Source organism: Fukomys damarensis, unplaced genomic scaffold (assembly GCF_012274545.1).
Source record: "Fukomys damarensis isolate Sample0158 unplaced genomic scaffold, DMR_v1.0_HiC HiC_scaffold_11, whole genome shotgun sequence".
Lineage (NCBI taxonomy): Eukaryota > Metazoa > Chordata > Mammalia > Rodentia > Bathyergidae > Fukomys > Fukomys damarensis.
The window spans coordinates 2,067,515-2,089,703 of record NW_022900923.1 but is presented as its reverse complement, the minus strand read 5'-3'; the positions used below and the strand labels follow the sequence as shown (position 1 = coordinate 2,089,703).

At 44.5% G+C, this 22,189-nt stretch overlaps 1 pseudogene; it reads right to left on the bottom strand.

The window, feature by feature from the left end:
• Positions 1–19,862: 19,862 nt before the first annotated feature.
• On the bottom strand, positions 19,863–20,661 carry LOC104875224 (annotated as a pseudogene).
• Between the last annotated feature and the right edge of the window lie 1,528 nt (positions 20,662–22,189).

Below are 22,189 nucleotides of genomic sequence, written 5' to 3'. Positions count from 1 at the left end.
GCCAACTGTGAAGTAAAACCATGAACCAAAATAAACCTCTCCTCCTTGAAGAATATTGAGTTTGTCCCAGTGACAAGAAAGTGATTAAGACATTGTTGGAATTTTGATTGTGAGAATATTTTATCCAGTCATCAATTTAGGGTAAATATTGTCTTATTTGCTAAACTGTAAGATATGTAGTGATGTCTCCTCTCTCAATCTTGATATTGATCCTTTTTCACTCTCCCCCCCAACTTTTCATAAAATGTGTTCATCATCTCAAAGTTATGGCTTTTGGTTTAATTGATTTTCCATATTTCTATTTCACTGTTTTCTTTCTTTTTTATGGCCTGGGAATTGAACACAAGGCTCCACATATTCTAAACAAGTGTCCTACCACTGCACTATCTCCCCAGTCCTACTGTTGCTTTCTGCTCTTAACCTGCTGTTTCCTTTCCTCTTGTTCTGTTGTATTTGCAAGTCTTCTTGTCTATTGTGGTGGATGTTAAGTCGACTGATTTGGGACTTTTCTTCTAACAGCTACTTAAATCTACACATTTACCTTCAAATACTGCTTTATTTTAGTTGCATCCCACATAGTATGAGATAGACCGGATTTTTTCTAATTTGTATTCCATTCTATATGAGTTTCATTGCTTCCTCCTTTTCCCATGGTTTATTTAGAAATGTGTTATTTAATTTTCAAATATCATAGTGTTTTGTAGGGATCTTTGTGGTGCTGATTTCTAATTTAATTCTATGGTGGTTAGAGAACATATTTTGTATGAGTCAAATCTTTTAAATGCATGAGGACTTGTGGCTTACCCCGTGGGCTATCTTGGTCGTCTCTGTTACACTTGGGAAGAAAGTGTATTTTGCTTTTGTTGGGAAAAGTGTTACCCAAATGCTTATTACATAACATTGTTTGAAAATGTCATCTTCCCTATCCTTGTGATTTTCTGCCCACTTTCCAAGTCATTTACTGAGAGACAGGTGTTGAAATATCTGACAGTCTGTGCATCTATTTTTCCTTTCACATCTCTGAGCCTTGGCTTCATATCCTTGCTATTTCTATTCCTGGATACATAAGCTTTCAGGGTTTTTGTGTCCCTCTGATAATTGATTGTGCTGCCATTGCAAGGTGCCCTTTGTTTGCTTTGTAATATCCCTTACTTAATAGCTAGTATGTCTGATATTGATATAGCCACTCTTGTTTCCTTTGATTTTTACTGGAATGATGTATCTTTTTCTATCCTTTTAACCTGTCTCTTTACATTTAAATTTTTTCTGGTAGTCAGCAAGTAATCTTTTTCTTTAATTTTCCTTGAGTCAGAGTCTGTGTAGCTCACGCTGCCTCAAATTCATGATCTTTCTGCCTCAGCCTCCCAAATGTTGGAATTACAGACATGTGCCACCCTGCCTACCTTTTCTTTTTATTTGTCTATTTAATTTCCAACCTGACAATCTCTGCCTTTTCCTTGGTATGTTTAGATTGACTATTCTAACTTTTTTTTTTTCTTTTTGGTACCAGTGATTGAACTCGGGTCCTTGTGCTTGCAAGGCAGGCCACCGAACCGCTGAGCTAAATCCCCAGCCCTAGATTGACTACTTTAAACGTGAATGTTAATATGATTAATATTTATCATTTTCCCATCTGCTCACTTTTCTACCCTTGCCCTCTTTTTCTTCCTTATTTTGGATTAGTTGCATATATTTTGTAATTGTCTTTTATCTCTCGTGTTGGTTTAATACTTACGTGTCTTCACTATTTATTTTTCATGGTTGCTTTCTGGTTTATTATCCAAATATTTAACTCATTACTGACTGGATTGGGGTATATTACAGCCCATCATCTACCCTTTTACAGAAGTTACACAATTTTACAAGAGTATACTCCTTTTCTCTCTCCTCTGCTTTTGAGATGGGGCCTTGCTATGTCGTCCAGCTTGGTCTCCAGCTTTTGGGTTTGAGCTCTGCCACCTGCCACCCTTGTGCTGTAACTACCAGCCTGCATCACCACACCCAGCTTCCCACTAGTTTTGTAATATTGCTACACAATAGGTTATCATCCAATTATGCAGTAAAATTACATTTTCTTTTAAAAGTCCATTTAGAATACATCTTTTGTAATTAAACCTGTATTTTCTTGTAGTCTTCATTTCTTTATATATATTCACATCTCTAACTGCTTTCCCCTTTTTATTTATTTATTGAGAGCTGGAGAAAGCTTTCATTGCACTGCATTAAAGTACACAAAGAAAACTGAGTGGGGGGAGAGAGACATAGATTATGGACCAGAGCTGGTAATATTGATATGTTTGAGTGGTTGGAAATCTAGGATTTGTGGATCTGTAGAATTATTTACTCTGGAATGACTTTCTTCTACATTTTATTGTAGCAAACATTTCAGATGATGAATTATTTATTATTTTGTAAAGGTAAGAAAGCTCAATGTCCTGTTTGCTTTTGAACGGTGGCTTCAGGGCGTGGGGTCTTCGGTGCTTTCCCCTGCTCTACAGTCCCTGCAGAACTTAAGACCATGGCCCTGCCTTCTGGCTTATGGCTCCACTGGCCGGAGCCCACTGTTCTTTCTTCTCTTTATTAAGGAGCCTTTTCTTGTTCCCTTTCTTACGTATTTTAAACAATGTGATGTTGTTTAAATATCAAGCTGGTGTAATTTGGTTACCTTTGCTTTTGCCTAGTGTTTTTCAAGCTCTGTTCAGTTATCATTTTCTTCAAATTTGGGAATGTTAGTTATTATTTCTCCCATTTTTTCTATTCCAAATCCCTTTCTCTTACTTGTCATGGAAATCTGATTGTATATATGGGAAGTCACTCATGTTGGTTGCTCTGCTGTTCACTGAGCATTTGCCCGTTTTTTTCTGCAGTGTCTAATTTTCTGGAAATCCCAGGAAGTATGTTGTAGTTTAGTATCAGGCAACATTTTTCATCTTAGAACATCAGTTTGGAGCTTTTGAATCAGTCGTAGTCCCCAAAGATGCACTCTCAAATACCATGATCACAGATGCTGAACTCTCCAAAGATCAAAATCCTTAAAGTTTAAAGCTTAAAAAAGCTTAAATTCTGAAATCCCCAAACCTGGAAAGGGTGGTGGGGTGGGGCAAATGTAACCCTGTCGTGTGTGATAACAGGTAGAAACCACATCCTGGAGAAGGTGCTGGTTATGGGAGACTGCATGGAGGCCAGCCACACGTGTGTCCTCTGTCTGCCCAGTCCCCCAGCAGATGCACCCCAGGAGCCTGGACTGATTGCAAGCTGCATCTTCCAGCTCTCAGTGGCTGGGAAGTGATTATGTGCAGGGTCAGACGAGAGGGTACACAGTGGCAGTATCACTTCCCAAGGAATTATAGCCCATATTTATTTCTTTATAAATCCATATTGAGCTCTGACATCACTGCAGTCACCAGGTCACTACTTGGCCTGGAGACGACCAGCAGGTGATCACAGCTCTGAGGGCTGGGGTCTTAGTAGCCTCCACTTCTCACCCCATTTGTGAATCTCTTTGAAAGGTGACTTTACCAGTCCCCTCCTGCTGTTCCCGGACTGGGCTTTAAGGGTGCAGTCCATGTCCTGTGAGTTTTGTAGCCAGAGCCTCAGGAGACCTTGAGGTTTTTGTCTTTCCTCTACTTGAGGAGATGCTCTGGACAGGTTCAGGTCAGGGGGGACCCTGGGAGCCCTGGCACAGCTGTCAGCAAGCTTTGGAGGGGCCTGGAGGGTACCACAGCCATGCCCCCAAATCCTCAAATCTTTCTCCCTGAGCTGCTGACTTCTCTGGAGGGTGTGGGTGGGTTGTGTCCTCCCAGAGCTCCACCCGGGAGGAGGTGTCTGTCCTTCAGGCTACAGGTGGCACAGTGCACAGCACTGCTCCTGTCCACATCCCTGTAGCCACCTGGATCTTATCACAACTACATCAGAAGCTCTCCCAGGGCTGCCCTTTGCTTAAAGGTAGTCCAGGTGAGGTAGCTCCAGAATTATTTGATACAAAATTTTACATCACATTTCAGGAGTTTATGAAATAGTCCCAAATCTTTGGTTCGAACAGTCCTATAAACATGTACAGGAGTCCAGTGGAGTGCTGGGCTCTGTCCTATGGTCGCTAATGAGATGGTTACTATTACTCGCTCAGGAGCACAATAGGAGGGAGTGCACCTTTCTCCTTATTTTACAGACTGAGAGACTGAGAGGCTACGTGAAGCCAGTTCTCTGGTCTCCAAGAGCAGAGCTTCCTCCACAGCTGCTGCTGGGACTAGGCGTCGAGGAGGGGCCGAGCTAGCTTCAGAGCTGGGTGTGCTCCAGGGGCCCCTGGAGTCAGCGCCAGCAGCCGAGCAGGGAGACGGGAGCTGGAGCTCCCCTTGTCTCTGGTCATGAGCCTCTTCCCTCCTGGGGATCCTGACCCTGTGTCAGCAGCGGTCACAGGAGACAAGTTCGCCGACGGAGTGCTCTCCGGCCAACTCAGGGAGAGTATGTGGGTGAGGAGGAAAAATGGGTGGGAAAAGTGAGCTATTTTGGATGCAGTGTTTTGGGCAATCTTGTTGCAAACGGACTATGAGTATGAGGTTCTGGGATCTTCTGGGAAAAGAGTAATTTGGATCAGCCCCATGGCCACGCAGGGGACACAACATTAAAATAACAAATAGATGGGCGTTTTTCCCTTAGGGTTTTCCCTCAGGAAGGATTTGGGATCTTTGACACATGTAGAAATCAGTCTGAGGGAAGAGGAGCTGGGAGAGGAGGAAGGTGAGAGTATCCAGGAGAGCGAAGAGGTATTAGGTGACTGTCGCAGTGCTGACTCATTGACTGGACTGCTGCTGATACAACAGTCTCAACTGACCAAGGCACATGGGGACCAGCTTTGCGAACGCTTTCTGAAAGCGCTTTAGTAGTGGTAACGTTACCCACCCACCTGTCTATCTATCTGTCATCCACATATCTGTCTGTCTGTATCTGTATACATACATGTGTGTTTATGTGTATGCGCACACACACATATGTATATACTTACCTTTGCTGATGGAATTTTCAGTTTTGTGGGAGGAGACAGTGCTAACACAAACAAGATCTGTAATTACAAATTACAAGAAGACTCTTCAGGAAGACCTGGGAAATAGCTTACAACATGTAAATTGGATTTGATTGCCAGAAGAGGCTTCCCTGAGGGAGTGAGGCTCCACATGAGCCCTGAAGCCTTGAGTGCAGAGAAAAACCCAGGGGGCTCCTGGTGGGCGTAGGAAGAGACAAAGCACGATGCGCTAGGAGACCAGGCTCCTGGCGGTGCTCTGGGGTCTTGCAGTCCCAGGACTGATCACAGCCAGTGTGACACCATTTACTCTTCCGAAGTCAAGCAGTGCGAGAGCTGCCGCTCGTCCCCAGACTGGTGCCCCGCAGCCCCGCGCACCCTTCCCTAGGGGTGGAGAGAGGGTGGGAAGGAGCCCCGACTTCACAGCACACTGGGACACCAGGACAGCATCCCCATCGCCGTGCCCTGAGCCTCGTTTCCAGAACGAGTCCGGATCTTCCCTCCAGGAGACATTTTACAAACCAGTAAGGGGAACGGGGCAGGCTGTCCTGACCGGCCCGCAGACCACGACTGGCTGGCGGCTCTGCAGTGAGTCACCACCAGGGCCCAACGCGGCCAGTGTGTCGCAGGCAGAGCCGGCTCCCTTTGGCCTTAGAGCAGGAGCGGCAGGGCATCGGCAGTCTGGGCCTCTCAGTGGGAACAGAGGAGCCTATAATTATAGCATGAGTCAAGCGCTCTCCAGGGATGTGAGCCGACCGGAGGAGCGAAATAACAGTGCATCCACATGAAGAGAGACGTGGGGGAGAAGGCTGTCGCCTGAGAAAGAAAACTGCTCGGGAGGATGTTTCCCAGAACTTACATTCCTGGGACATGTCCCATGCCCCCGCTCTTAAAATGAGAGGATCTGCCTGCCTCTGCCTGCAGCGGGAGGAGCGACTGACCATGGTCCTCAAGGATGATCACAGCAACCGCAGGCGGCGCGCTGGTGAGCTGGAAAACGTCCCGGGCCGTCTGGCTCCGACTCAGCGCTGTTTCTCCAGGAGAAATTAGACTGACAAAAGTTGTGGTGGGAGTTAGAAAGTATTTTTTCCTGGCTACACCACTTGCAAAGGTATATTTTTATGCGTCCAGGAATAGCAGCCTGTTTGTCTTCGCCTGCTCCTTCTCCCTCTCCCTTCTTGGCCAGCGTCTGAGAGCCAGCTCTGCCCATGGCCCACCAAGTCCCTGACACCGCGTTAGCCTGGAGCTCGCTTCACCAGCAGCCACCCGCCTCCCAGGTGACACCTGTGGCCAGGACTCTGGGCAGCACCCCAGAGGGCAGGGGAGACAGGGGCACCCGGAGCAGTGAGAGTGGCCGCCCCTTCGCCTTTCCCTTGTCTCTCTCCCTCCCTCTCCTTACCTCCTCCTTCCTTCCTTCTTTCTCCTGTCTCTCCCTCTCTCTCCTCTCTCCCTCCCCCCTCTCCCCTGCCCCCCCCATTGGCAGTCGAACCCAGGGCCCTTCACACTCAGTTACATTCCCAACTCTTTTTATTCTTTATATTGATCCAGGGTGTGAGTAAGTTGCCTAGGATGAGCTCCAGTTTGTGACCCCCTTGCCTCAGTATCCCAGAGTGCTGGGATTATAGACCTGTGCCACCATCCCTGGCTGACTGATAGCTTTTAAGGATGACTTCCAAAAAGAGTGACTTTCCATGGAAAGTACAGAACCAGAGCAAAACAGAGTGGGAAAGAATGGATAGATTTTGGTGTTTACCTCTGCTTGGTTATTAGCAGTATTTCTGATGGGTGTGGCAGGGTTTGGGGACACAGGCTGAGTCTCAAGCAGAAAGCATGCGCAGGGATCGGTGTCTTGCATGCTTGGGAGAAGTCGGCAGCGAGGAGCATTTGCAGTTCAGCTCTGCACACCCCACAGTTACTGCGAACCTCAAACTACTCTCATGACAGTGAGGAGCGAAGGGTTGAGGTCACAGGAGGAGAAGCCTCAAGGAGACCATGGATTTGGGTTTCCTACTGAGCTCTGAGCCGTGGCTGGCTGTAGGTGAACTGTTCTCTTTAGTAGCAATAACGGGTGACAGGATGGAGAGGGAAGTGCTTACAGGGCCTTGCCCTCAGGGTAAGGAGAGGCACTCCTGCCTGCTTGTCTACACCCCGGAAGGCTGGCTTTAATCCTCTGGGTGAGGACTGGAGCATCATGGGAGTCACAAAAGTGCCAGGCCAGGGAAAGCCCATGGCTGCTCCAGTATCTGATCTGAGCTGCTTGGGGCCAGAGGGTGGGGGTTTGTGGTTTTTGGAGTTTAGAATAATTGCATAAACATACTGAGCTATCTTAAGGATGGGACCCAAGTTTAAATGTGAAATGCATTTATCTGTACACACCTGAAGGTCATTTAAAAATGTTTAAATTGTTTTATTATACAGCATAATGGGTCTCACTGTGCTATTGGTGTGGATGACATACTGTGCTGCGATCACTCCCTCCACCCTTGTCCTCCTCTCCTGCCGTGGCTCCTTCCTGGCAGCACTGAAGGGAATTTTCTACAGTACTCTCAGTCCCTCTGCATGTTCACTGTGCTCTGTCACGTGAGGTCAGGTGTGAAAATTTCCCCCTGAGATATCAAAGTGTTCTTCAAAAGTTTTGGGTTTGGGAGTATTTCAGATTTTCAGGTGTGGTGTGCTCATCCCATTTCCTCTGTAGTCCCCTGTACTCGGACCTGAACACAGGCCTTTGTGCCTGCCGGCTGAGCGTGCTGCCACTGAGCTATTCCCTCAGCCTTGTTCTAAAGCTATGTCAGTGCCCTTTCAATTGCTGAGACAAAGTACCCGACTTAGGCCTTCAGAGGCGTCAGTCCATGGTTGGCTGGCTGAGTGGAGCTTTGGCCAGTAGAGAGACAGAGCATCCTGGAACAAGGGTTGGTGGAGGAAGGCTACTTACCTCATGGCGTCTGGGAAGCAGAAGGAGCAAGAGAGCCTGAAAGGAAAGGGCTGGAACCTGATCCCCCCCTGGGGTCATACCTCCACGGCCAACTTCCTTCAACCAGGCCCCGCCTCCTAGGTTTCCCTACCTCCCGCAATGCCATGAGATTACTAGTCCATTGGTACACGGGAGTAACGTGCCATTAAGCGACAGCCCTCACGATCCAGCCAACCCCTCAGCCCCACCTCCAGCACTGCTGCACCAGGAACCTGTGTCTGGCACATGAGCCTTGTGGGGGACCTGTGAGTGTCACACCATTTTTTTTTTTTTTTTTTTTTTGGTACCGAGGATTGAACTCGGGTCCTTGTGTTTGCAAGGCAGGCCACCGAACCGCTGAGCTAAATCCCCGGCCCCTAGACCATCATAGTAATGGAAGTACTCTGATAATCTCTGTCACTCCGCTGGCCCCTCTCACTCTGTTCCAATCCACAAAGAAATCTCAGTGCTGTCCCTGTGTGTACAGAGGAAGCTCACTGATCTACGTGCATTGCCTAGTGGGGCACCATCTACCCTCTCTTTCCTGGACCATGAGGATTTAAACTTAACTCCAATAATGAGAGGTTCAATTCTCCAACTCCTGCAGTATTTTTTTGGTTTTTAAAGCCACCTACCATGATATATCTAAGAAGATTTTTTCCCTTAGATTTCACATTTCTAAAATTTAGGGTGCACGTTAAAAATGATTAATAGGTATTGAACTTGGAAGTGCTTTCTTCTCCTTCACACAACTATGAAGCTGATGATTTGGCTTAATATGAAGGAAGTTAAATGAAAGGTAAACAGCCTCTGGGGCAAAGAACTGTAAGGTTTGTTACAGGCTAGCGTTTATTCCCAGATACCTATGTTGGCTTTCGGAACCCCAGTACTTCGGGATGTGAACAGATTTGAATATGGTCTTCAAGGGGATGAAATAGGGTCATGAGGGTGGTCCCTGACCCAGAGTGACTGGGGTCATTACAGGAGCAGGAAATTTAGAGCCAGCTGCATCCACAGGGGAAGCCATATGAAGACAGGGAGGATGGCCACCCGCAAGTTCAGGGGACAGGCTTCCCAAAGAGACCAACCCTGTGTGAGCCAGCTCAGTGCCCATAGTAAAGGGCCACGCACTGGAAGGTTGGACACAGTAGGCACTTAGTTTCTGTAGTTCTGGAGGTGAAAAGCCTATGACTAAGCGAATGGCCCCTCAGTTCCCTGAGGAGGACACCTGTCATGGCTTCCACCTTCTTCCTGCACCTCACCTGGTGAAGACAGAGCTCTAGTGTCTCTTTCTCTCTTCATAGAAGGGCAATTATACCCCATGGAGGCTGCCTCTCATGGCCTTATCTAAATGGAGTAATCTCTGAAGATCCTCACCTCCAGGTGTCCCACTGAGATCAGGGCTTCAACCTACGAATTCAATGGGGAGGAACAATTCTGTCCACACCTCACTTGATCTCATCTTCTACCTCCAGAACTGAGAGGAAACACATTTACATTTTGTCACGCAGCACACAAGGGATTTGTTAGCTAGCCCCAGTCAACTAGTGTGAGTTGTCACCGGCTAAACGCTGAGGAGAGGTTTGTGGGCGATGGGAGACATAGTAGCCAGGAGGGGACACAGTGCCCAGTCTTAGTCCATTTGTGTGGTTGCAGCAAATTATCCAAGTCTGAGGGATTTGTGCAGAAGTTTGTTTCTGAGTCTGGGGGCAGAGAACTCTATGATCAAGTCACTTGCTGTGGTGTCATCACTGCCTGACACATTTCAACCAGTTCCTCATGCCTTTCTGTGAGTCTGAGCGAAGGGAGCTGAGCCCTCGCTGCTTGGTGAAGGATCTAAACCAGGAGGAGAATGAGGTAACTAAGCCCCATTCCCAAGCAGGGTGCTGAGCACTGAGTGGGAAGAGCTGGTGATGGCAGGCTGCTTGCCTCGGCCCGAGGATGTGGGAGTCTGAAAGGACACAGCACTGTTCATTCTTCAGCCAGGGAGGCCGGGACAGTTACCAAAGCCACCAGGGTGGTCAGAGACCCCGAGAGAGCCTGGTAAACATTTTTGGCCTTAGAAGAAAGTGACTGGGAAAACTGAGGCTGCCACAGTTAGGGCCGGAAACCTCAGGCACCAGGCACAGAGCCTCAGTCTGGGGTGCTGGTGAGGCTGTGCCCCTGCCTTGGCCCTGCCTGCCTGTGGCCCAGACACCATCGTGTCTGCTGCCTTGGACGGATTGCTGGCTTGAAGGTGTGTGGCAGGAAGAGGATGGTCACCCTGGCTCTGGCAGTGCAGGTCCCAAGCTGTCCCACAGCCCTGGCAGTCATGGTGACTGGGAGCTGGGCTGATGCGCTCACGGGAGCCAAGCCTAGGAATTCTGGAGTATTCACACCTGCATACTCGTGTGGGGTTTGCCTTCCACCCCACGAGGGCCTAGGCAGCCAGCCTATGTCCCTGAGTCTGTCACTTGCCAGAGCACTGCTCGGTCAGGTGGGAGCCACTGACTTCAAAAGGGACTGAATGCCAAGGACAGCAGAGTGGTGTCTTGGAGAACTCAGCAACCATGGGTAATCAGAGAATTTGGTACCGGGGATCAAACTCAGGCCCTTGTGCTTGCAAGGCAGTTATGGAACCAATGAGCCAAATCCCCGGACTCTGGAAGATTCTTATCCATAACTCAGATGATCCCCACCTCCAGATTTAACTTTCTAACCTTAACCTTTCGACTAAGGCAGAAGGTCTCGAGTCACTGGATGAACCAGGGAGCAGAAGGCTCACCAAAATCTGCTGCTCCAGATACGGCTTCTGTGCCTTTGGGTACAAACCTGTCCATGCTATTACTTGCTTATTCATATCACTTAGATTGTTTAATATATGTTTCTTAGGGAGTTATAGGTTTACAGAAAATGCTTCATAAATTACAAAGATAATAAAAGAAAATAACTCATCCTCAGTGTACTGGTTAAAATTCCCTGGAAGGACAAAATCGATAGAAAATATATGTGTGACTCTGTGAGGGCATTCAGCAGGCAGCTTACAGGATCAGAGGTGGGAGACTCCATGCACTTAAAAGCTGAGGATCCAGCAGCTGCTCAGACTGTGAAGTGGGCACTGCAGAGCAGGAGGGACCAAGAAGGCAGCTGCAGCCTGAGGTTAAAGGCCTGGATGCTCCCTGGGGAGTTGCCAGTGTGAGTCTGCAACCGAAGATGGAGGAAACTGGAGACCTGGAGCCCAAGTTCAATGTGATGGCAGCAGAGCCCGCACCAGTTCAAGGAGGATGGAGGCCTTTGCAGCGGGTCACTTCCTGCTTCTTTCCCTTTTCATTCCATCCCAGGTGCAAGCCTATTGGCTGGTGCCGCCCACTTCTGGAGTGGGTCTTGCCCCTCAGTTTGCTGGCCTGCTTGTCAGTCATCCACAGACACACCCAGAATTGTGCTTCACTAATCTGACATGTCAAAATTAACAGTCACACCCAGCAAAAAGTGAGAAGGCTGTGTGGCAAGGGCTATTTGTGCCCCACCCATATGCCTTGCTCTTGTCCCGGAAGCTTCCTGGAGGTGGTTCTCCCACATACTATCCACTGCCCAGGTGTCTTGACCTCAGAGCAGGTCAGAAATCCTGAGGGCCTAGCACTTCAGTCAGTGAGAGGCAGCAGGAGGTAGGTACACTCCCTGAGCAGGAGAGCATTATCATTTCCTTCCCTGTCCTGAGGCTGCTCCCACTCCTGGTGCATCCTGGGATCTCTCCATCACCACCACCACCACCATAGTGACCAAGCTACCTGCACCAGAGTCCTGGCTTGGGCTGCTTTGGGAAGGATTCCAGTAAGAGAGGCTCTCAGAGCTCAGAGAACTGTGCCAGACCACTGCTCGTGCGGGACCAGAGAAGCAACTTTGATTTTATAGAATGAAAAAAACAGAGGTTGAGAGCAAAAACAAGACAAAACCAAGAAACCATCTTTCTCTCTTTGTCCTTAGGCTTACATATTGCATTTTGCACAGGGGCAGAGTTGTATATCTTACAACAAACAGATTAAAATTTTCACTGCCAATTAAGATGAAATTTGGAGAGCAAAGATAGAGAGTAAGTTGAGCAACTTTAAAAATTCTGAGACTATAGAGAAGAGTTTTTAAGCAATCAGATTTGTGGTGAGAAGAGCAATAGAAGAAAGGCATTTCTGCCTGGGTAAGATGGATCCACGTGAGTTTTCACCTCTATTTTTCTCTCTCGCAACAATGGTCTTCTGGTGATAAAGCTGGGCACTTCCTTGCTTGAGAGTGACTCAAGACCTCGGGCCAGAGCGCACTGCTGTGAGGTCCTGTAGCAGCTCAAAGCCCGTTCCTGTCACCCTCAGGTCTGGTTCTGGAAAACCTGGGAGATCCGATAATAGAGCCAGCTCGGTCTGCATCCTCTCTGCGCAGCCCTGGCCAGGTGCCAGGGGCCCCGACACAAATGTACGGCCTGCAGACGATGGAAAACGCCATCCGAAGTTTCCCGTGCACAGAAAACAAATCCCAAAATAGAAAGTACGACCCACGATGAATGTAATCAGTATGTTCAAACATGAACTCAAAAAAGGAAAGGAAGAAAGAACATGGGGGAGGGGGGCTAGGGACTGAGCTAGGTAAGTACTTGTGCGGTTCCTGACATGAGAGCTAGCCCTCGAGCTACTAGCAAAAAGAAGTCAGCACGCAGCTAAGAAAATGGAAGTACTTATCACTAGGACCAGGATACATTTTCTAAAACAGATCATTGCAATTAATTTTGTTTTCAAAGTGTAATCGCGGGGGGCGGTGCAGGGGAGTGCCCTTTCTGTAGCACACAGAGGCAGGCAGAGAAATCCGGGCTCAGAGCTCCGCGCTGCTGTTCGCCTTCGCTTGCTTGGTTTGGACAGTGAAGCCGGTGGGGCGTTAGTGTCAGAACCAGGCTCCAATCGTGGCAGCGCCAGTTTCTGAGGGAGTCAGTAAGCTTTTCAGCTACAGCATGGGCAGGAGTGATCCTTACTCCGCGGCGTCATTTAGACGCTTAGGTAAGATATTTCAGAGAGCTTTATAAATTATAGTAGCTGGCATAAATGGTAGGTACTAGTGCATTTTGGCAACGTTTCCATTTCCAATCATGAGGAAGTATAAATCCTGAACGTATCTCTGCTTGTTTATGCCAGACTAAAGATATGAAGAAGTCTCTGTCTTTAGAGAGAATTCAGTATTTCCCAAAATAAAAAGGCCAAACCACTCTGAGATTTGATCCGAAGGTGCTGGGCCTGGTGGTTCTGGAAATGACACTTAGTGTGCGGTTGGCCAGGGGCTGGGACTGGCTCTGTGCTTCCGTCCAGTGGAGTCAGAGCTGAGTGGTCAAGGTGGAGACCTGGCCCCCAGCAAGCCAGAAATAGGCCCTATGTGGAGGTTTATACAGAGTTCACTGCCTGCCTGTCCTGTGCTAAAGAGGGTGCAAGCATGCCACCATAGAGTGCTGTGTGTAAGGAGGTGTGTAAGCAAAGACGTTGCAAAGAAGTGGTTCCTAGCACAGTTCAGAAAGGTGCAGGTGGCCATCGGCCCTCCTTTGTCCTCATCCAGTCTTCCGTGTTTGTGTCTCAATCTCCTCTTATTGTCAAGACCCCAGTCATACTGAAGTGTTGAGCTACTGCTTCAGTAAAGATGTGTGTTACATAAAGATCTGAATAGACGCCCAAAGTCTCCTATGTTCAGAGGCGGGCTTTCAGAAAGTGACTGGATCATAGGATTCTTACTCATCAGAGGATCCGTCCATTCTTGCCTTCATGCCTGAGTCTGTGTAGGCGTGGGGCCTGGTTGGAGATGGGTCACTGGTGTGACCTGGAAGGGTGTGCTCTTGTCCCAGGCTCCTCCCCTCTCTCTTTGCTTCCTGGTGCCCATAAGGTGAGCACCTTTCATCCATCAGGCCCTTACACAGTGCTGTTCCTGCCTTGGAGTCACTTGACCATGAACTGAACCTCTGGAAACCAGGAGCCACAATAAGTGTCTCTTTCTTTAGCTTGCACTTGTCAAATATTTTGTCCTAGTAATGGAAAGTGATTAATACAACCTGATCTCCAAATGCAGTCACATTCTGGGGTCTTGAGGATTAGAGATTGAACATAGGAATTTTCAGGGACACAGCTGAGTCCATGATGTTTGTATTTTCCCAGCACCCACCACCATAACATAAACCAAGGCCTCATGGTCACTTTCAGAGCCATTATCAATTCTTACATATTTTCGTGTCATCTTTAGATATTGCTATATTTAAGAAATAAGTGAGGATGAATAATTATGTATATGTGCTATGAAGAATTAGTATAAGAATAAAAATAGAATTATAGCTTTTAAGGAAGAAAGGGAAATAAATTTATTCAGTGGAAAGTAGGAAGGAGAAAAAAGAGACAAAAATATATAGCACATGGAAAATATAAAATCAAAGAACAGATATGCAAAAAATTACATTATATAATAGGGAAAGCAGTTATTAAAAGAGATAGTTCAGATATTTTGATGCACCAGTATATTTCTTTTCAAAAGAAATAAAAGACACAGAAAGGTAAAAAATGAAATATAAAAGACATGGAAAATGTGAGTTGAAAAAATTTGGGGTAGACATTTTGATAATGCATAATAAAAGTGAAAGCCAAAAATTTTTAAAGTGACAAAAACAAATGTTATATATGGCGAATAGAGCAGTAGGAGGAGATGTGGCTATTTTCACTCATACACATAACAATGAAGTTGTAAATGATGTCAAGAACCAATTAGAAATTTAGGAAGAGATAGATAAATCTATAGTTTGTGACTGGAGATTTTATGCACACCTCTCAGAAAGCCATAGATCAAGAACGCATACACCAACACCCACTCACCCACTCACCCCTTCTCTACACACAACAGCAGGATAAAAAGCCTGAATACAGTATAATAAATAAGCTCATCCTAGTATATGCAATTATATTTTCATATCCAACCAAGAATAGATACTATTTTCAAGTACATATTGATTGTTTACAAAACCAAACGATAAACCAATTTCACCAGCTACATTCTCTGGCCAATAGTGCAATAAAATTAAATTACAAAAAAACACATATCATATATTTGAAACTAAATATTTCAAAATAACCCATATGTTACAAATTAAAGCATTTATGTCAAAGTTTGTGGACACAATGAAGCAGAAAAATTTCCAACTTTAAAAATAACTTCAAGCAACAAAGATTAAAAATAAATGAGCTAACTTTTCAGGCTTGAGAAATAGTACTGAGCAAACCCCACAAAGGAGGAAGGAAATGATAAAGATAAAGGTAGAAATCAAGAAAAGAAGAACAATAGAGATTAGCAAAACAAAGAGTTGATGTTTTGAATAGATTAACAAAGTTGACCTCTGATAAGATTAATCAGGAAAAAAGAAGAAGCAAATAAGACATAAAATGAAAAACTGGTTTCACAGATACAACAGAGATTTGAAACAGATACTTTTGAAATCATAAGCAACATGACTAACCTAAAAAACACAAAATGCCAAATTATACAAGAAGGGAAAACTTGGAGAAACTAAATACATAATTGACATTGTTCTCAACTACTTATTAAAAAAATCCCAGATTCTAGTGATAAGTGAATTTTACCTGAATTTCAAGAACAGTATATTCTATATTATACTAGTTATTATAGAAAATAGAGGAGTGAATATTATGTGTAGCTCATGTCTCAGTTTTATTGAGGCCTAGTTTATATAGCTAACATTGACTTTTGAAAATGTAAAACATGATGGTTTTAAATAAACTTTTATAGTTTTATAACAATTGCTACCATGCAATTTCAGAATCAACAGTTGCTACTCCAGACAATCCTTGTGGCAATCTGCAGCCATCCCCACTCCAATCCCAGATCCCACTCTGCTTCCTAGCTCCCAAGTTTTGCCTTCTGTAGAAACTTCATTCCAATCGGACTCATCCCTAGCATTGCTTGTCTAACTCATTTATTCATTTTGCTGCTGAATAATGTCCTTGAATGCTGTGTTATTTTCTTTTATGGCTGCAGAAACCAAGTAAATGGATTTCAACAACAAAATCCAACTTGCTGTTATGGAGGGCAGAACTCTGGAGCCAAGGTCCACACTCCCTCTGAAGACTTAAGGAGTCTTCCCTGGGTCTTCCCAACTTTTTTTGGTTGGTTTCGATGCTTGACATTCATTGGGTTGGGGTATTTCCAATCTCTGAGTCTTCTTCAGGCAGTTGTCTTCCCTCTGTGTGCCTGTGTCCAAATTCCCTCTCCTCTAAGACTCCTAGTCCCTGAGTCAGGGCCACCCCAGCCAAATGTGTTGGATTCTTACCTTGATCACCTGCAGACACTGTTCCAAAAGCAGTCACATGTACAAGTTTCAGGGTATACATGTGTTTTTTGAGGGGACCCCTATTCAACTCAATACCTAAGTAAACATTGCATTCTGTCTACTAACTAGTTACTAGGTTGTTTCCAATTTGGAAACATTTTAAGAAACTGCCCAAATATTCATTTTATATACATTCTTTTCCCACTTGGCATGGATCCCTTTCTGATGTAGCCATTACAGCAAACGTAAAGAGGTATCCTAATGTCATTTTCATTTTATTTCCCTGAAGAAATAAATTCCTATATGAACCACAGTGAAAATACAAATAGCACTACACAAAAAATAATCTTTACCAAAATTATCATACCTAAGGCAATCATCACACATGACAACAGCATGTTCTATACACATGTACCACTTACACTGACAGCACGTGTGTTGTGCTTTCCTGGCCTTTTGTAAAACATACTTGACATCTTGCTAGTTTTGCTGTTTTGTTGGGAGGTTCTTATTGTAGTATACAGTGTGTAGTTAACAGGCACATAAAATGTCAATAAAATAAAATGTTAAATTCTTAATATGCATTGTGTGTTTAGAATAAACATCAACATTTTCACATCAGCTGTTTACTTGCTTACAAAACCTGAAAGACATCAGAAATAAAAACCTATGTGAACTACAATGTAACTACAAACAAAAGTCTACCACAGAAATAATCTTTGCTTCAACTGTCATACCTAAGGCAGTCTTCACACAAAATCTGCATGTTCCATAAACAAGTATCACTTACACTGACGGCATGTATGTTTTGTTTTCCTGTCCTTTCTTATAGGGCGTGGTTGATATGTTTTTGGTTTTCTTGCTGTCATAGTAGGTCTTTGTGATGCTGCACGTGCCTGTTCATCTGTTAGCTCACCAGTGTGCTCCACAGTTTTTTTTTTGCATAGTTCTCTGAGCAGAAACATTTTTTTGTCTTGTGCAATAAATGATCTCTTATGAGTTCCAGTCCCAGTCCTCTAAGGAAATTTCTCTGTGGTACATTGCACTTATTATTTTCTTTGTAAACTATCAAACTATTTATGCCACACATATTCAGGATCAAGTAAAACACAATCATAGCCCCAATACTTTGTGTTTTGAGTGACACCATAGTCACTGCTTAACTCATCAACAACATTTTCTCCTCTTTTGGTTTTGCTGTAGAAAGTTCCCATCTCAAGATTCTGTTTTGTTGAGGTTTCCCTATCAATATTTCCATCATGGTGCAATGTTGATATCAGCAGTATCAGTTTGTTTTTCTTTGCCAATATAAATCTTTCTGAAATCAAAAGATTGTACTATAGAATTCTCTCTTTTGAAGTTGCAACATTTGATTTGGAATTTCTGCTTTGTTCTTATGCTGATCAACTGTGCTCTATTAGCAAATGTAGCATCAATTGGAAACTGGTAAATCAATTGTTGAATATCACGCTCTGATTAGTTTGGGAGATGGGAGCAACAAGTCTGTTCACAACATCGTTCAGTTTATTTCTATATGAATAAGGACCTGGTGGCTGAGTTCCAGATAAATTTCTAAATTGAAAACGCAGTAAGTCTGCATCTATAAGGGCATAAATCTTTATCCCATATTTTGAACCATCACTTTTCCATAAGTCTTTTACATTCCTGTGATTACCTTGAGAAATCCCTGATAAATACAGCAGACCTATGAATGCTTTCAGTTGACACAGTGAGTTGACATAATAAATAAATTTTAATATGGTTATTTGTATGTACAAGAAATATTTTATTTGTATTTTAGCCTTTGTGTATTTCACAACATCTTGTAGTATTTCATCTGTTACAATTTCCAACACTGACTGGCAGTGCTGGAGTTCTGTCCAATGAGTTTCACCCCTTCCAAGATCCCCACTATATTTTCGGACCTAGTTCTGACATTGAATTGTTCCATTTGGTTATATGACCATTTTGCAACATTTCTACAAGTCAAATATGCACTCCCATTCCTGTTTTCTTCGTCATCTGAATCAAGGAAGTCTGCATTCCCTGTGTCTATATCAGTCAATTCTTGCTCCATTTCAGTCACAGCAACTTTGGCTCACATGGCCAATGTCAAAATCATTATTGTCTTCATCATCCATGCATGAGTAATCTGATGATGCGCTTTTGACCTCCTCTGAAACTTGCAAATCTGGTTAATCATGAGTCATTGTACTGAACTAGGCTACTTCTATCAGAAAAAAATCAAAAGAAAAAATTTGCAAAAACAAATCCTAAATCAACAGAAATTTAGCAATGAGTATTTCATGGGTAAAACACCTTTTGCTGCTTTGGAGCTCCTGTACGCACCTTGCTGTGATGCTCATGTAGACATATGCAAAACCTGTTAGATGGAGCATTATTTGGATGAAAATTCCAGTGTGACATTTTTTGCACATATGCACACACCTTGCTGTTCATCATAGCAAGTGGGTAAGCACAAAGATTACTTCCTGTATCCCCCAGGCACAGCTACTGAAACACATAGCTGGGTACTATTATGCTAAACTACAAATCTATAGTAGAACAGTATGGGATGGGTTGTTTTAACACAATGTTATACCAAATTTGGATGAAGTGGAAATTATTAAGTTTTTTTCTTTTATGACTTTATAATTTATAGTTTAAAACTTTCTGCCTAAATTAAAGCTAGAGTGATTTTTTCTCATTTCTTCTAGAAGTTTTGTGGGTTGAGCTCTTCTATTTAAGACTATGATTCATTTGAATTTCTCTGCGTGGTTTAAAATGAGAGCTCAAGGTCTTTTAATTGTATGTGGATATCAATAGTTCCAGCACTAGTTTCCAATGGTCCCTGTCAACTTTATTCAAGCCAGTTTATCTTTACTGAAAATCAGTAAACTCTAACTTATGGGCTCATTTCTGTGTCATTGATGTTTATTAACTCTCTATACAGCCATATCACAGTGTCTGACTACTGGAGCTTTACTGTCTTGTGACAAAACAGGGGTGCCCAGATACATGGGTGGCAGGTCGAGAAGGTATAGGTAACGGATGCCTGGGGATTATATTACCTTCCAATTCTCTCTTTTTCCTGGATCTCAAACATCTGATTACAAAATGCAGACCTTGAATTGGTTCAGGAACTGTCCTGGGCTCTGATAAACTGGCCTGGTCTCAGGGGAGGGAAAAGAGCAAGTGGAGTATCTCCAAGGAAGAAGTGTCACCAGGATGGGGCATTGGGTGATCAGGGTGCTTCTTTCATGTTAGAAAGGACCAGAAGCCCACTTTCCAAGGAAACACCAAATTGCCTGTGGTGGTTCTAAACAACATGCACTGTCACATTTAACCAAGTAAGCCAATGGTGTCCACTTCTCAAGTCATATCGTTAACATTGTCTGCAAAACTAGAAAAAAAAATCCTCTTTCCTGGATACAGGTTGCTAAATACTATCTGTCACAGCAGAGGTGAAATGAAATGGTAGAAATGCACTCTTTTTTTTGTCTTAAATTTTTATCTATTTTTAAAAGCAATTGGCAAAATATATACACTGTAGAGTCTGAACTCCCCCATCACAGAGTGTGAATGATGGTCCGCTTGTGAAGCTGTCAAACTTACTCCTTGGAGTGGGCCACAGCTGTCTTTGTGGCTCAGGGGGAGGTGGTTCTTCAATCAACTTCATAAAATAAAGGTAATAAACCTCCCTGATCCCAAAGGGACCTCTGCTGTCATAGTGGATGTGACTCAGGCACTGGACTCACCCTGAGTTGGACTCAGCTAACTATAAATTCGATCTGGATTCCATATTGTGGTCTTTCACTACCTATCCTGTGCTTCTAAGAGAACCTCTTTAATTATTTGGAACCCTTTCTTATCAGTAAATTGCAACTAAGCCAATGCCTGGTAACTGACATTCCTTGTGCCAGTTTTTCCAAGTACCACATCTTGTCTTTGCTGTACTTTATTGGTCAGTGGTAGATTTCTGCTGGTCTGCGAGGTTCACTGGGCAGTTGAGGAGGATTTTCTTCTTGTGAAGGATTTTTCTTTTCTTCTTTCCCCTGTTTCTGAGCAATGTCAAGAGGAGCACTGATGTAGATATATGATTGGGGTGAAAGACTGTGAGATGAAGGACACCCCAAGACAAGTTTCTCCTCAGCTCCTCAGTTTCTGTAACCTTAATGTCCCCAACTCTTCCAGCATGGTCACTGCCATCTTCCTTCAGGAATGGAGACTTTTAACTTTACTGCCAATATTTAAAAATCAAGTCTGTCTCTGGGTTCCTACTTTCCTTTCCAACTCCCCTTTCCTGGTTGCTCCTTCTTGCCTCTCTGCCCACCTATCGGGCAGAGGATCGGTGCCAGCTGTTGCCATGGTTTAGGCCCACACTGTCCCCCAGAGTAGTCCCTAGTGTTCAGAGGTGGGACTTCTGGGAAAGGACTATATCCTAGGGACACTTCACTCATGAGTGGATTCACCCACTGACGAGGTCAGGTCTGACTGTACTGTTGCAGGGGGGTCTGGCTGGAAGAGGTGGTCACTGGGATGTGACCTGGAAGGGTGGGCCTCCCTCCCTGGCTCCTCTCTTGATGCTTTCTGGCTACCAAGAGCTAAGCACTTATCTTCCGCCAAGCCCTTCTGCCTTGGTGTTTCTGCCTCAGAGTCAGCTGACTGTGGATTGCATCCTCCAAAATGATGAGCAGAATTAAACCTCTCCTCCATTAAGTTGTGGGTGTTGGCTATTTTGTGACAGAAAAGCTGACTGATACAGTTACTAAAGGAGATTGTACACCTTCCCTTTCCTAGTGGTAGTGATTACCATGGGGGTCTATTCAGGACTGCCCTTGCTGGGGTCCTGCATAGGACAAGCCTTTTGCAGTGTCCAAAGCTGCTTCAAAATCTTGGCATTGAGCTTTTGCCACCAAAATCACCAAATGCTCTAGAAGCATGGTGGCTGTCCACATCATTTCCTAACATTTGATAATCCAATTTGGGGAGGCTTGGGGAGGTCAGATAATGGAAACCTTGAGGAGCAGTTGTAGTAGCACCTGGTGTGACCGCCATGTATGATGTAAGACAAAATCACAGTCCTCAACACAGATTGCCAAGGAATCATCTCTGAACCAACTGGAGTTCGCTGAATTCATTTTCATGGGACACTCTCAGCAATGTTTTCTGAAATAAATAAGTAAACCATTTATTGGGTTCTTTTATCTTATGCTAAACACTCTGTCTAGTACTCTACATAATCACCTTGTTTAATATTTACAACCATCCTATGAGGTAGATTTCTTACCTCTATTTTAAAAATGAAGCAAAGGAGGATGATAACACTTATGTAAAGTGTCCATGATCTCAGAATGAATGCCTGGCCGAGCTGGGACTTAAGAGTTGGTCTATCACTGACCAAGGCTGAAGTCTCAACCACAGTGGTTTGTGAAGTCCTTGGATGAAGGCAGCAATTCAGACTTTACTTAGTTGTAAACAAAAAGAGCAAGTGACAGACACTTTTCAGCAAGAGTCTTTGCCTCTCTTGTTGGTCTTCACAAACTGCAGGTACTGGGGACAGCCTGGGAAACTACAGGCTAGGAAATTTCTTGCAAGATGATCAAATCTATTGCCTCGTGTGCATCACTTTTAGGAAGTGCCTGGTTGTGGGAATCTTTTATGCAACTATTTGATTGTTCTCTATCCTTCTAAATGCTGGATTGCTGCTCGTCAGGACTCAGTTGCTGAGTCAGGAAAATTGTCTCCTGTCTCTTTGCTGAGTGCCCTTTCTTTTCTTGGTGGCTGCAGGAGGCCACCAGAAAGCCAGACTGGTGTGAAGACCGGGGCACCTCTAGACACGGTGTGGGGGGAAGGTTTGTCTTCTAGGGATGGAGGATGTTGAGCATGGACCATA